Genomic DNA, 15,096 nt, shown 5'->3' on the forward strand with positions numbered 1-15,096 from the left:
ATATTATTTCTAGATATTTATTACAGATAAGAAAATGATGCTACCTGAAAAGTTTAACACTTTAATTCACTAAAATCTTACACTGTTGTCAGAATTCAGATGAGAGCACCAATTGCCTCAAAAATGGGGCCCCTTCTGGCTAGAAGGGCATATCAAACACTGAAGATCAACTTCCAAAGCCCTGTGCTTTGTCTCCACAAAACATGCACATTTGGGTTCTCTAGATTTACTGCACAAAGTCTTAATCTATTTTTCCATAAGATGGGCTATTTTTCATCTTTACCTCAGTCTTGAACCAGCCCTCTACAGCTAAGGTTGCCCTATGTCATCATTAAATCCATCAAGAGACTTGAGGTACTGAATCTACATGTTCCTTAGAAGTTTGTAAAGCTCCATCTAACCAGCTTCCTAGATCATGAGTAAATCAGTTTTATGCCATTTGGCTGTACGGTACTCACATTTATTAACTAAATAAGTTAGCAAAGGGCAGATTTTTAAGAAAAATTCTAGAGAAAAAATCCAAGATGAATAAAAGTAAAAATATGAGGAAGGATATTAACTGGGCTATCACCTAGAAAGTCCAGGGAGAGAAAGCAAGTAGAACAGGTGCAAAAAACCCCAGAGTGGACAACATTAACACAAGCCATACTTGTTATTGTTCCAAGCCTCTTCCAGAACTAATAAACAAGGATGGCCAATGTGTGCCCAGTTGCTGTCATTGCTTCATCAGTATCTTTAGCAGGTATGCTCAGTCAATAACAGAACTTTGTTCTATTCATTCTAGAAATGGTCTCACAATTCTCAAAACAGCCCAGGCAATCACTAATGACTGAGGAAAGTTAGCAATCAAAATAAAAACCTATTCACCATCCCGTATGTTCTATCCCTACAAAGGTGATGCTTTGATTAACAGTAATATATTAACATCATTTCCCTTTCATTATTATCATTTTCTTCTCACATAATTCATAAAGAATGATCTTTTAAATATAATGCAGAAAATTGAAGTGAAATGACAGAAATATGTGTAACAAAATAATTCACTAACAAAATTTCAACTCTTCTTTCATTATAGAAATGAGCATTGCAACAAAAAGAAATAAATGTCATTATTCAAGGATTCATAAGAGGTCTTCAGTACAATGTATAGTTTAAAACCAGTAATTTTAATTAAATTAGTTCTAAATTTGAGCAGTTGATCCATAGCTTTTTATAATTGAACACATTTTTCTACCTACTTTTAAACATTTTTAGTAGACATAGAATAATACCCCTCAAATTTTTCTTCCTGTTCACTGCTTTTCCCATTGTAAAATGTATACTATCTAACAGTTTTATCTTGTATTCAAATAACTTCCAAGTGCTCACATGGTCAGTGTGTGAACTGTCACACATTCAGGTGATTTTCTATCTTTAGTTCAGAAGATAATTCAATGGGTTGTAAGCACTAAGTCTTTAACTTCCATTGAGACCACACTTCAGATTCTTGCATGAGTTGTTACTTTAACAAATAAGACCTTTGACATGTAGAGAATGATCTAAGCTTCTGCAGAGCTTTCTTACTGACTCTTCTTAATATTCTGGAGATAGACAAAAGCTCTACAATTAACACCACACCTCTGTGTAAAATCTGTTCCTCCTATGGTCTTCCTACTTCATTATTGGCAACATAACTCTTCCAACTTGTTAGGTTAAATCTAAAAATCTTATGTTACACCTTGTTCTCTCTGACCCAGAATCCAATATGTCCTTATATCCTGCCAACAGCATCTTTGAAATACATCCATTATTTGACCTCCTCTCACCTTCTCCAATGTTACCATCAAGGCCAAGTCATCAGAATCTCTCATCAAGATTGTGCAATATTTTCCCCTAGCTTGCTCCTTTTCTCCACCTTTTACCCCCCTTAGTCTATTTTTAAACAAGAGTTAGAATAATCCTGTTAAGTAAGCTTGCATAATGTCACTTTTCTTCTTAATATTGTCCGGTGGATCCCCATCTCAATTGAATCCGAAGCAATCAAAGTGATCTTCAAGGTCATATAACCTGTTTCCCAATAGTTCTAATTTCTTCTTTGTTAACTCCACTCCTAAATGCCAGTCCCTTGGCTATTACTCAGACACACCAGTCATGCCCACACCTCAGGATCTTTGTGTTTTTATTTCTGCCTAGAATGCTCTTCCCCTAGATACTTGTAAGTCTTGGTCCCTTGCCTTCATCAAGTCTTTAACCAAATAGCAGCATATTAGTAAAAACTTCACTTTTCAAATTGCAACTCCTTTCCTACCCTTATGGTCTCAATTTGCTCCCCTTTCTCTGTTTTAATATTTCTTTTATAAACTCATAATCATCCAATCAAATATTTTCTTAGGTTTATTTTCCCCCATCCACTGTTATATCTCAAATACCTAAAACAGGGTCCAGCATACAGTCTTTCATAAATATTTGTTAAACATTACTAAATAATTGCATCTTTATAGTTGAGAAAAATAAAAGATGATGGGAATTACCCAAAAGACACAAAAATAGGTCATAATGCCTAGAGTTCCATACCCAACTCCCTCATGACTCCTTTTCATTCTTCTGTGAAAGATTACTGAGAGGCATGATATTGACAGAATGGGATATTTAGGGACATAATAAAGTAAATTTTAGCTAATCGTATGGCCTCTTCCTCTTAATGTGCCCTCAGTGGTAGAGCTTCAGAATTAGGCCTTGCTTAGAAAATAGCCACCATTTTATTTATTTTTATTGCTTTCTTTCATTATATAAAATTATGAGCTTTCTTTAAAGATATTTCCCATATTAATAATATCAGCATCTATGAGACACTGAGCTGTGTTTGCTAGGTAAGTGCTGGTGTCTTAATAAATGATCTTTAATTTTCAAATGATATGTGATATATAAGGTATAGTACTATCATCTCTTTTTTTAATATGAGGAAACTGAAATAGAGAAAAGTTAACTTTTTTTTGTAAACTTGAGTTTGCAAAATTTCTACTACTGTTAGTTCACTGTGATACCATCATTCCTGACCAGGACTTTACTGTGGGCTTTGTCTGCTGTGCACTTTTCTTTTTTTAAATTTATTTATTTATTTTTAGAGAGAGGGGAAAGGAAGGAAAAAGAGAAGAGAAACACTGATGTGTGGTTGCCTCTCTACTGCCCCCAACTGGGGTCACAGCCTGAGACCCAGGCATGCATTCTGACTGGGAATCAAACTGGTGACACTTTGGTTCCCAGGCCAGTATTCAATCCGCTGAGCCATACATACTAGCCAGGACTGCTCTAAACTCTTTATTTCTGGCTATTGGTGCCATTTATCTGGAGCTAAGCATGAATTATGGTGCATATTAAATGCTCACATGATTCAGTCATGTGACTAAACAGTAGGAAATGAATTTCCTTATGGCAACAAAAGAAAAAATGTAATACCAATTTCCAATCTTGCAATCATGATCCACATAAGAATTAGTAAAGTAGCAGTGACATTATCTTCTACTTACTCATTTTCTTTTCAGCAACAAAAAATGTCATGTACGTGTTAAAAGAAAAACTTGATTAACTTACATCTAATTCTTTTTTCTAGCTACCATATACACCACTTTCTATTTAACCAAACATTATAAAAAATATTAATTCTAAATTTTTATATTGCCTTTTAGTCTGCCATATAGTGGGCACCATGATATAATGTGAGGTTGATTAATAGTTTTTAAAAACTATATCAATGTGTGTGTGTACATATATAATACATGTATATGTATTATTATAATATATATACACACACACATTAGAATGTGTTCAATTACTAGTCTATGGAGGACAGAGCTTAGTAACATCCTTTTACGGCACAAAGCACAAAATTATCCACTGGAGTAACTGGCTCTAATCTTGGCTATGCCAGTTAGACTATAAATCGAGCTTAGTAATACCAATATATTTCATCAAATATTCTGAGATCCCATATTTAAAACAACTTTTAAATTTTAAATACATATGTCAGTATAAAATATTACTACATAACTTCCTGTTACCTTTGAAATTTTTTTTAGAATGTCCATCATAATTTATTGCTTCACCAAGGAAACTCAGGCCCAAAAAGCTCTGCACAGGTAAGGGTATCCCAATAGATAACAGGTTAGTGTGAGGGCCCCATAAGCCCTAGCAAAATAAAAACAAGTTACTTTCAAGAGGAGGTAAGCTTTTTCTTTCACATGACATGGTGTATGACTAGGGATGAAGTGTGGGTGGGGAGGTCTAGTTACAATCTCATTTTTCCCATTTATGAAGAATGGTCAAGAAATATGATTCTCAAAAGACATAACACATGGGAACCTTCTATCAGAGACCTGAAAACTGTCTATGGAGTGCAGCCCGAAAAGAGATACAGAAGGTCAACCAAAAATGAAGAAAAAACGTTCTTGCGAATAAGCCAGTTTATCTATCCATGGAGCTGTCTTTCATGATTCCAACTCAGTGCTGCTAGAATCAGATAATTAGTTTCTTATTGACTTCTTTCTTTTCAAAGGATTTGTATGCCAAAGTCTTGTCTTCAGTGTTAGACTTCTGGCTACTGAGGAACAAGTACTTCCTAGTTATTTACTGGCATGTTCTTTGCATTAGCCACATGGGACTGTGTGTACATGTCCCCCCGTTAGGTAATCAGTTAAGTGATGAATTTTCAGTGTAGGCTTCACCTCCTCAACTGGCTTGTAAAACTGGCTTCTTGGTAAAAGTGGATTAGTACTTCTCTTTATTGGGTTAATGTACTTGGGATATTTTCCAGCTTCAATTCATATTGAGCATCCCAAGCAATTAAATCTTTCATACATGTTATATCACATAGTCCTCACATTAAAAAGTGATACATCAATTTATCCTTACTCTTTAACAGGAGAAGAAACTGGCTTAAGGAGAAGAAACTTGTTAGCTAATAAGACAATTATCAGGGATTTAAATGCATGACTTCTGTTCCTAGGTACAGGGTATTTATAGCTCTATACTTAGCTCTGACAGCTTTTAAATAAAATTAAAAATGGAGGGCATTTAAGGGGGTTCCCTTGAGAAGCTAGGATACTTCTCCATAGAGGTGTCTGCCAGGACTTGGCCTGGTTTGGAACCTCACAGCCTATTTCTCCAAGAGTGACTGTTCTTTTAGGGAGACACAGCAAAAGCACCAGAGGGTTCTGTTCAGTCTAAAAGTGAAAATATTATTTCTTTGGTCCAACGAAGAACCTCTATAGATGGGCACCATACTGTCTGTTTCTTTACAAAAGAGGTTGAGCTGTACAAGAAATTTTAAAGTTACAGATTAAAGGCCAGAGTATCCTCAAAAGACTGAAAATGCATAACAGTATTGCCAAAAATAATAGAAAAATATTAGTGGTTCTCTTGAAAGAAAGCCTCAAATCTATGAAATTGGAAAACTTCTTTGAAAAACAAAAAAGTACTTCATGAACTTCCAAGGAAATGACATCTTTTAACCAGTGAAGAATGATAAACATTGAAGGGCCAGAGAGAGTCTGGTACAGTACCTGCCCCTACTAAAAATCACGATTGATATTAAGATGAACGTTTCCTCAAGGCATAATCCCTATCTTGGAGTCCCTATGAAGCTATCCTTTGACAAAGTTAAATCACCTCCATATTTATAATGAGATGCAAAGGCTGCCTCATTATTTCTTTACCCGATACACTAAAAAATGCCAAGGGAAATTCTTCAAATACACTACAGCTACATCTTTGAAAGAAAATAATCTCTTTTATAGCTGGACTGCATTACAGCTCTCCACTTTTCTCTTTAAAACATTAATACTAAGGTATGAAATGTTCTATTTCTACCCATAACTTACTTGATTTCAAGGGCTCACCTGCATTAATTTCAGCATCACAGAGCTAAATATCACCTTAAAAATACCTGCATAAATAATTTGAACCTCGAGGACACCATCAGCCTGCTGCATTTCTTCGCATTATTTCTTAAATATAAAGTATTACTGTTTAACTTATTTTTAAAAAAGTATGTATTTCTTATCTCATAAATATTAATATACAGAGAGATATTACAATAGCTAAGATAATATGCAATGATATGTGCAAAGGATTTATTTTTTAAAGTGCTATGAAAACAATTGAATTGTTTTAACCTCAATAACCTTATTTGTAAAAAGCAAGAAATTGAAGTCATTTCACCTTGTCTAAAGCTTTAAACAATATTCTTGCTAAAGCTTTGATTGCCTTCAAGAGAAAAAATGCCTGTGTCTCCAAGACAGGAAGATTTTGAGTAACTAAGAATGGTGATTAAAGACCTTTAAAAGGTATATGAAAATTATGTCCAGAGGATAATTGTGATGGGCTCTCTGGAGTCTTGCTCTAAGAAAGTTCTCAACCACACTCTGATGTCAGGCGTGGAGTGGGTATTTGGCACAAGACACTGGAATCATTGTACCTGCCATTCTCCTCCCTTCCAAAGGGAAGAGGTATATGCCTCCATTTCAGATAGTCTGTGCGTTCTAAGTAAAAGGTGAAGATTTCAACCAGACCTATGGTTCTCATCCAGGGCAATTCCATCTCTCCATGTCGGGATATGTTGGGCAATGTCTGAGGATATTTCATTATCACTACGGGGAAGGGAGGTTGCTACAATCAACCAGTGGGGAGACACCAGAGATGTTGCTAAATATCCTACAGTGAAAAACCACAACAAACCCTCAAAACTAAGAATTATCCAGACTAGACTAGACTAAAATAGCTAAATGGAACAAGCCAAGACATTTTTTAGGAAAGGGTCAAAACTAATGTCAAGTCCTAGAAAGCTCTCACAGCAGCTCATAGGGCTTCCCCATCCATTTCCTAGACTAGCATCTTTCAAAGTGTGATCCATGTGTCAGGTGCATCAGAAACATCTAAGAGTAAAATATAGATTCCTGATCTCTGATGTGAGTTTCATAACTGAAAGCAGAGCCCAGGAATCTCCATTTTAATCTGCTACCCATGTGATTCTTCCATAAATTAAATATGAGAACCACTATGTTTTTCTGTTATGGCCATTCCCTTCTGCATTTTCAATGATTACCTATCTGTAAGCAATTCTTCTGAGACTCCCAATGACAAAAGCATGCAATCTCTAGCAGGGCAGGATCTCAGCTAGTTGTTAACTGCTGCATGATCAATGGCTCAACTGGGGTGAACATGATGAAAGAGAACCAGAGCGCACCTACATCATGCAAAAGGCTATCTTTTACTGGAAGAGACAAAATAATAAAAAGAAAATAGCTACCCATTTATATAGTATTTCTCCATTCTGGGTTCTCTGGTAAGTGTGTAGCACCTATTAACATATTTAATTTAAATAACACTGCAATAAAATAAGCATGAGTATCACTAGCACTTTATAGATGCAAAAAAGGACTCAGATTTAAAAACTTGCCCAAGGTCACACCATAACTATTAGAATTCAGAATTCAATTCATGTTCCACTTAATGGTGGTCATACATGGGCAAGAACTGCAAACCCATGCCTAACTCTCCCCAGTTTTTCTCTTTTTCAGATTTCTCACATAATGTCAGAAAGAGCTGAAGTGGAGAAACAGATATTCCTGGAAAACCTCCTTAAAGAAGGCTAACACAGGTAAATATAACACTGTTTTACCCTCTAACCTCCTTTCTTCTTCCTGTGTGGGAAATGGTAGGTAGAGAATTAGCAGTCATCTTGGACCAAAAAAATGAACTTGAGGATAGCAGTCCCCAATTAAGTACAGCAGGTCAGAAGGGGTCTGAGTCCTTAGGGTTACTGTACTGACCCTGGACTACATGTAGACCTAGATGAGAGAAAAACAACTCTATTTGGATGATTTGTCATATGCTGTTGTAATTACACCTAATTAAAACACATGCAAGGTTTTATAAAATTACTATTATTGGGCATTAATAATTTAGGATCTTTAATTAAAAAGCAAAATTTCACACCTAAATATAATTAACCTTTTGATATGTCATAACCTTCACATGTGAGAGCAAATTAAACTAACTATGCCACTGTGGCCCTTACTTTCAAATATCTTTTTAAAATAAGTAGCTAATTTGATTAATTCAGTTCTTTTAAAAGAAATTCTGTATGTTTTCATACCATAAACTTTAAAAAAGAAATCTACTTAATGTACCAGAAAATATAAAGTAAATTACAAAGCAATTTGCTAGCTGGAAAAAATTACTTGATCTGTGGTCCCAAGTCTTGATTCACTTTAAAATATGATATTTAAAACAAAGTCAAGTACTTTCAGGAAGGAACAAATGAATGATAGACCAGAAGCATTTATTAGGATTTTTCAGTTATTGCAACGGCAAAAAGAATGGCAAAGAAGCTACTGTATTAAGCATACATTATGTGCTCATTGTGCAAAGAACAAGGGAAGAATGATCATTCAGATGCATTTCCTGTCTTTATGGAGCTTACAGACTAATTGGGAGACATACAATTAAATGTTATTACATTGCTTTGTCCTATCAGGAGTGACGGATCTCATTATGCTGTGGGAGAATATCAAGGCAGCCTTCCTGGAAGTACTACAATACACCAACCACTAATTCTGTGACCTCCAGGAAGTTACTTAATTTCTCAGAACCTCATTTTCCTAATATTTTTAGTGGAAATTATAGTGTCTTCTCCATAGGATGCCTGGAAAACTGTAGTAGACTGCTCTGCCTAGTTTTAGGACTTGTATCTCTACCCCTTGTGACTAAGGGCGAGAGACGACCTTTGGAATGCCAGCTGCAGGAGACAAAGCCTGTCTCTGGTAGCAAACGCTGCCTCAGTTCCTCTCCCTACTCCCAAAGCTTGGTCAGAAGTCAATGATGGGTAAGACCCCTCACAGTGGGGAGCCAACCTAAGCCAGACTTGATCACTTGGGAAGGCCTCCGGGGGCTGTAATAAGGAGCAACGAACTCTTGCCCCCCGGCTTTGACATAGCCCGAGTCCCCAGGTTCTCTGGGAGAAGTGCTTCCTGGCTCTAATCCCCTTAAGCCTGAATACCTGTTGGGGAGAGGTGCAGCTAGAGCGTGTCCTGGGGAAAAATCTGGCACCACAAAGACTTCCTGATAAACCTGTGAAATCTGCTCTAAGAGTGCTTTCATTCATATGATAAGGGTCCGAGAGGAAATGAGTATGTCTCCCAAAGTTTCTGCAACTTTCTTCGTGACAGACATTGACTCAGACTCTGAAGCACTCGGATCTCTTTGAAATGTTATTTACTGTTTGATCCTTGCAGCCCTGTATTCCTGTGTATTACAACCCAATAAAAGGCTATGGAAGAGGGCGCTCAGGGCCTTTTTCTCCTTGGAGAAACTGGCCACAGCCTACTCCTCCTCTCCAAACAGATCCAGCATGTCTCGGCCATATTTACTCATTCACGCGTGTCTGTGGCACCGGGGGGACTCGTGAAGAAGTCGCCCCCACAGGAAACAGACTGCATAAGGCATTTGAAATGCTTAGCACAGTGCCTGGAACATACTGGGCCCACAATGTATCTTAATATTAATAATTCCTATTTACTATATGCAGTTGTACTATGGTCCAAGTGGCATTACTATTACAATTTATAAATCAAAAGTGAAACCACAGAGGTTAAGAATATTACCCAATATTCCCCAGATTCTAAAACATAAAGTTGTTTCCAAAATTCCTATCTAATAGTAATACCTTGCTCATAATTTTAACATCTACCTATGAAAATAAAGTATTGTCTAATTTATTTTGCAGATCTCTGACATCAAAACCGGGTGGCTATTACTGTGCTCTGCTTGGCTTTTATTAAGGTAAAATGCTAGGCCTTGAGGTAAGTAATTTGCCTGGCACATCTTCCTTAACCATCCAAGGTTACACTGCCTGTGTTGCTGTATTGACAGAGCTACACTGGCAAGAAAAAACAAACGAAAAGGTCTTTAGGTCATCATGCCCAAATGCCAAGTCTAATTTGCTCAGTTAATGGCAGGAACTGGCATCCTACTAGTCAACTGCTTCTAGAATGTCGTAGTGTAACAGTCTGTCAAAACAGTTACTTCAGTTATCTGCATACACATAAATATGGAGAAAAAGCAAGGCTCCCTATCATTTCTTGTCTTCTAAACAACAAAGTTCTCAAAAAAAATACAAAAGATTTGAGTAATCTGGAAAAGTAGAACAATATGTAAAGCAATGAGGGGGTTCAATCCAGAGCTGATGCTCATTGCTGTAATATGAGACCCGCCTTCTCCCAGACCAGGGTTTATTCTCACACCTTAGTCAAATGTAAAATACTCATCTATCTAGTCCATCTTTCTTCTTACATCTTTGAACAGCTAGCTGTATAAGTTTCTACACAGACTGACAAGCATAGGATAACAGCTGTTACCATGGGGACGAAAAAAACAAAAGTTAGCAGTACTAAATAATTATTAACATATAGTTATATAATTAATATACTTTTCAACATAGACCATATGGATCAGGCCTTATACTGGCAGGACAGACTGTTTTCTAATCAATAGAAATGTTAATACATACATTTATTCTTTTCCCAATGAAGTTCACCTAATTAAAAAAAAAAGTAGCCAAATACCTCTACCAAAAAATACCATTCAGAAACAAATTCAGTCCTGGATTGTTGTCTCTATATCCCTGATATTGGCACAACTTGAGAGCCGGGAACCACTTAGCTCCGAACTTCATGAACTTCTTGTACTGGAGTATGACAATAAATATGCAAGATGCTCTCTTAAAAGTATGGAATGTCATGCCTTTCCTTCAAGGAGATTTAATAGCATCACTTAGTAACTTTTTATACATAAGAACCATAATTTCAGACAGTTATTTTTTAAACTTAACCAAAATTCAAAGCAATTTTCTCAAGAATATTTTTATATTACTTTTAAGTCCTATTTTTCCAAAGTTGTATTCTTAATACTTTGTTTTCCTGAATCTTTTTCCAAGAACATAGATATATAATGAGTCAGTTTTGTTGCTTGTTGATGTACTAAAACTTTGGTGTAAAAATGGATCACCTAATATAGGTTGAGGGTCAGATGGAGCATCTACTCACAGATTCCAAGAACTAATCCCTACAATGATGGATTCCAGAGGTCTACAGCGTGGCCCAGGAGTCTCTATTTTAACAGTCTCCTCCCAGCTCTTGCTGGGTCTAGCATGCAGATAATCTTCTGACCATTTTGAGAAGCACTCATTAAAATCAGAATGGGAGAGAAAAATGTCTTTGTTACCCAGCTTCCACATACCTTTCTAATTTCATCTTTTACCTTTCTCTTTCTACCCATCTCTGACAACTTATCTGCAGTTCCAGCCAGCACAGACTACATCTATTCCGCAATACTGTGAGCATTCTGTTTTTCTCCTGGGCTAATCCTTTCTTCCTTCCTTTATCTGGAGACATCTACCCACTTATCTCTGAAGGCTTAAAAAACATTACCCCTGTCCCTTATGAAGCTCCTCTTCCCCCTCTCTATGGAATACCCCCATCATTTTGCATGTACTTCAGTTAGAGTGATTATTATAATCCACCACAGTTACTAATTCTGTTTTTTTTTTCATACTAATGCTATGTCCATCCATAGGAGAGTGAATATCACATTACTTAATAGATGTTTGTTGAATTATAAATCTAACTTAACCTCTCTTTCTAAAATTACCTCTAGAGACATTCGAGGGAACAGTTGTCATCCTTGTCATTGTTCTCTTGAGACAAATATAATTTTAATATTTCTAACTTCCTTTAATAAACTATATGGTTCCACAGAGTCTTATGTAAGGCCTACTTCAACTTTTTTGGGATAAAGTTTTAAGAGACTGTTCCTTTCTTTGTGTAACTGACATTAATCCTGTTATTTCATCATTCACATATAGACAAGTTTAGCTTTTGAAAGTGATTTTCAGAGATAATATATTCTGAAAATTAATAGAAAATTAAATATTTCACTGGATGATGTAAATAAACCAAGTTCTTAGAACCTGTGATAGGGGGTAAAGCAGTTTTCTTCATGGAAGTTCAAAGGCCAAAGTAAAAACTTGGAAGGAACTTGGATGGCAAGAAAGGTAAAAAACAGTGCCCTGTACATGGTGCAAAGTATATACTACAAACCATCTATGGCAACAGAGAGGCTTTCAAATGTGAACATTCTTCTTTGTCAAAATGGAAAAATCAATAACCTTTTTTCATGTGCATTGGAGAAAAGACTTGCATAATCATGTACAGTCTTATTTAGTGTTTAAACCTCCCCAACACTGATTGTTTGAGAGCAGAATCTGATTCCTGCTTGGTGTGCAGAGTAAGCTTCCTTTTGCTTTGGAAAATTATCTTGGCTACATGGATTCTCCTTAGCTAACAAACATTTTGCATGACCATCAACATTCTTAAACCTGTCAATGATAATCCCTTTCCACCTTCATCAGAAAACCAGAAAGTCTCAGAGCTAGAGTTTCCTTCTGTCCCTAATTTCTCCTTCTATTTATTTTTCTTCCACATTTGTGGCTGTGAGTGATCTTTGAGCTTTTGTATAATTGAGCAAATAGATGATTATATTTTAATAAACAATCATTAAAATTCATTCACTTGCAGCCTCTTCAACTCTTCTATATAGGTATATCATCTATTATAAAGTCAGTACATGATTAAGGGGGAAGTGGCTTGGAAAAAGTATGGGGCTGGACTATAAGCAACAACTTCAATTTTTGACACATGGCATATCTAAACACAAAAATTTCTTTGTAACGCTTACAATTCTGTGGCCTTGCTGACCTGAAATGCTGTCCTTTGTATCCCAACACAAATCTCAACCACTCTGCTCAAAGTTAGGTGAAGCCCTCAGCTTCTCACAAAGCCTTCCCCATGCAGTCCAGCACTACCCTGGCTATAGGATGGTTTTTGGTTCTTTAACACTGACTGTCTTCACCTCTAAGTTGACACTTGACATGTGTCCAGACTCCTAAAAAGGTCGCACATTCCTCAAGAGCAGGAGCCAGGCCTTACATCTCTTTTATCCCCCAAAGCATATGGCTCGGTACACGTTAGTTCAGAACTCAACCCTCCCAAACACCGAAAGGAAATTCTTGCAATATTGTAAAAGTAATTTTGAATGTTAGAATCTCATATGACCTAGCTCCATCTATTTTCTAGTAGACAAGGATTTTTTAAATCTCAAAAATCAGAATAACATAGAATCATAGTTAAAAAACAAATCAGTTTTCTAAATGAACACATAATTATCTATCATGGGCTTGATATGTTACATTTAAAAGAACATGACCCACTTATATTATTAACCTAACACTACTACATCACATATAAGGTACACCTTAAAAACCTAGTTTGGACTGAAATTTTTTTTGGTATTAATAATTGTATGACCTATACAAAAACCATGTCTCGTCAAATATTTAATTTTCCCCATAAACCATTTCTTCAAAAATATAGTATAAAACCATAGATTTTTAGAGCAGGGATTTTTTAGGATATATTCATTAGATCATCTATCATCATTTTACAGATGGAAAAACAGAGACCTAAAAAACCTAAGTAATTTAGGCTATTACATTATTATTCAGTGATAGAAATAGGACCAGTGTTCAGACTCCAGGTTAATGCAACTTCTATTATATTTTACCATTCCATTTAGAGCACAATTTATGTATGTATTTTTAAATGATAACTTTAATACATACAAAATGGATTTAAAAACATTGAACACCACTGTAAATGACACATGCACATGAGAATAAATGAGTGCATACATCATGCATTCTATGATAGACTTTCTAAATTTGCACAAGCGCACAACACACTGTTCTTAACTCACGAAGTTTAAAGATGACTGTATTCCAAGGGTTTGTAAAATATGAACATTTCTTACCTGGCAGCTGTATGAGGGTTGATAAAAGACATTAAAAACTTGAGCTATGATTAGACATCAAATTTCTCTGGCACTGAAAATTGTCTTGTACAGGTAGTTTCAGGGGTCTGACATTTTTAATGAAAGGTAGGCCAGAGACTTGAGAGCCATTGTCTAATACATATGATTCTGGCACCCAGTATATATCACCCAACATATATGACTTTACCCACATAGAAGTAAGTACTCAGCTGACTGCTGAGTACTTAAATCTTCTAATCTTCTTATTGGTCAGTCTTCTTATTGGCTCTGTTTTTCCTCATTGTACCTGAAATTCCTACCATTATAGTTACTTTAGATTAGAAACCTCAGGGTGGGAAAATTACTTCAGAAATTGGCATGTTACTCCACCCCAGGTAACAAAAAGGGCACTATCAGCTCCAGTCCATTTAATAGCTCAAAAAAATTCATTAGTCGGAGGAGGAGAAAGGTTGAAGATCTCCACATGAGAAAGCTATTGGTGAGAAAGGACTCCTCTTTTTAAACTGCCCCCAATTCTCCAACAACAACATCCATACTTAGCTAATTAACTCAGATGCAATTATACTTTGAAAAAATACATGATACCTTCTTATACTTCATAATACTGATAATCCACACTAGGGTGCTTTTATCCCACCTCATGAAAAGTAACAGGGCCTAACATTCTGATGGTCAAGTCCTTTTAAAAACACCCACCCCGATGCCAAACATCTCTTCAAGATTTAACCACTTCTATGAACTTCCTTTGCCCTTTTAAATAGAAGCTGACATCTTGACAGTTTTAATAGGTATCCAGGAGAGAACAAGAAAGGTGGAGAAAAATGCTCACTCCAGTTGATCTTTTCTTTCTAAATACTAAGGCATATAAAAGAAACAATCAGTAACAGAAACTATAAATGAAACAAAGGACAGCAACTTTTCACAGCTCTTAACTACCAAAAAAAAAAAAACCATCATCAGTGTTATTTCATGCAACAAAAAAGGTAGTGAATTTGGTTGTGACAACTTGAAATGGCTGTACCTTAATCTTGCAAGAATGGTGACTCTTTTTTTCAAATAAGTATTTTAGCCTTTGCATTAGAAATACTCACTTGTTTACATCAAAACCAAAATTGTTAATAATTCTGTGTATCAGTTTCTTCACAGTTTTATCCCACAGTTTTATAAGAGCAGACT

The 15,096-nt window shown here is 35.9% G+C and overlaps 1 protein-coding gene across 4 annotated transcripts in view; it reads right to left on the minus strand.

Moving 5' to 3' along the window:
* The window catches only part of CTNNA2 (catenin alpha 2), a 1,098,262-nt gene that overhangs the window by 12,317 nt on the left and 1,070,849 nt on the right, over positions 1-15,096 (minus strand). The gene's annotated exons all lie outside the window — the stretch shown is intronic.

Source organism: Artibeus jamaicensis, unplaced genomic scaffold (genome assembly GCF_021234435.1).
Source record: "Artibeus jamaicensis isolate MK-2021 breed Jamaican fruit bat unplaced genomic scaffold, CSHL_Jam_final contig_384, whole genome shotgun sequence".
In the NCBI taxonomy this organism is placed as follows: Eukaryota; Metazoa; Chordata; class Mammalia; order Chiroptera; family Phyllostomidae; genus Artibeus; species Artibeus jamaicensis.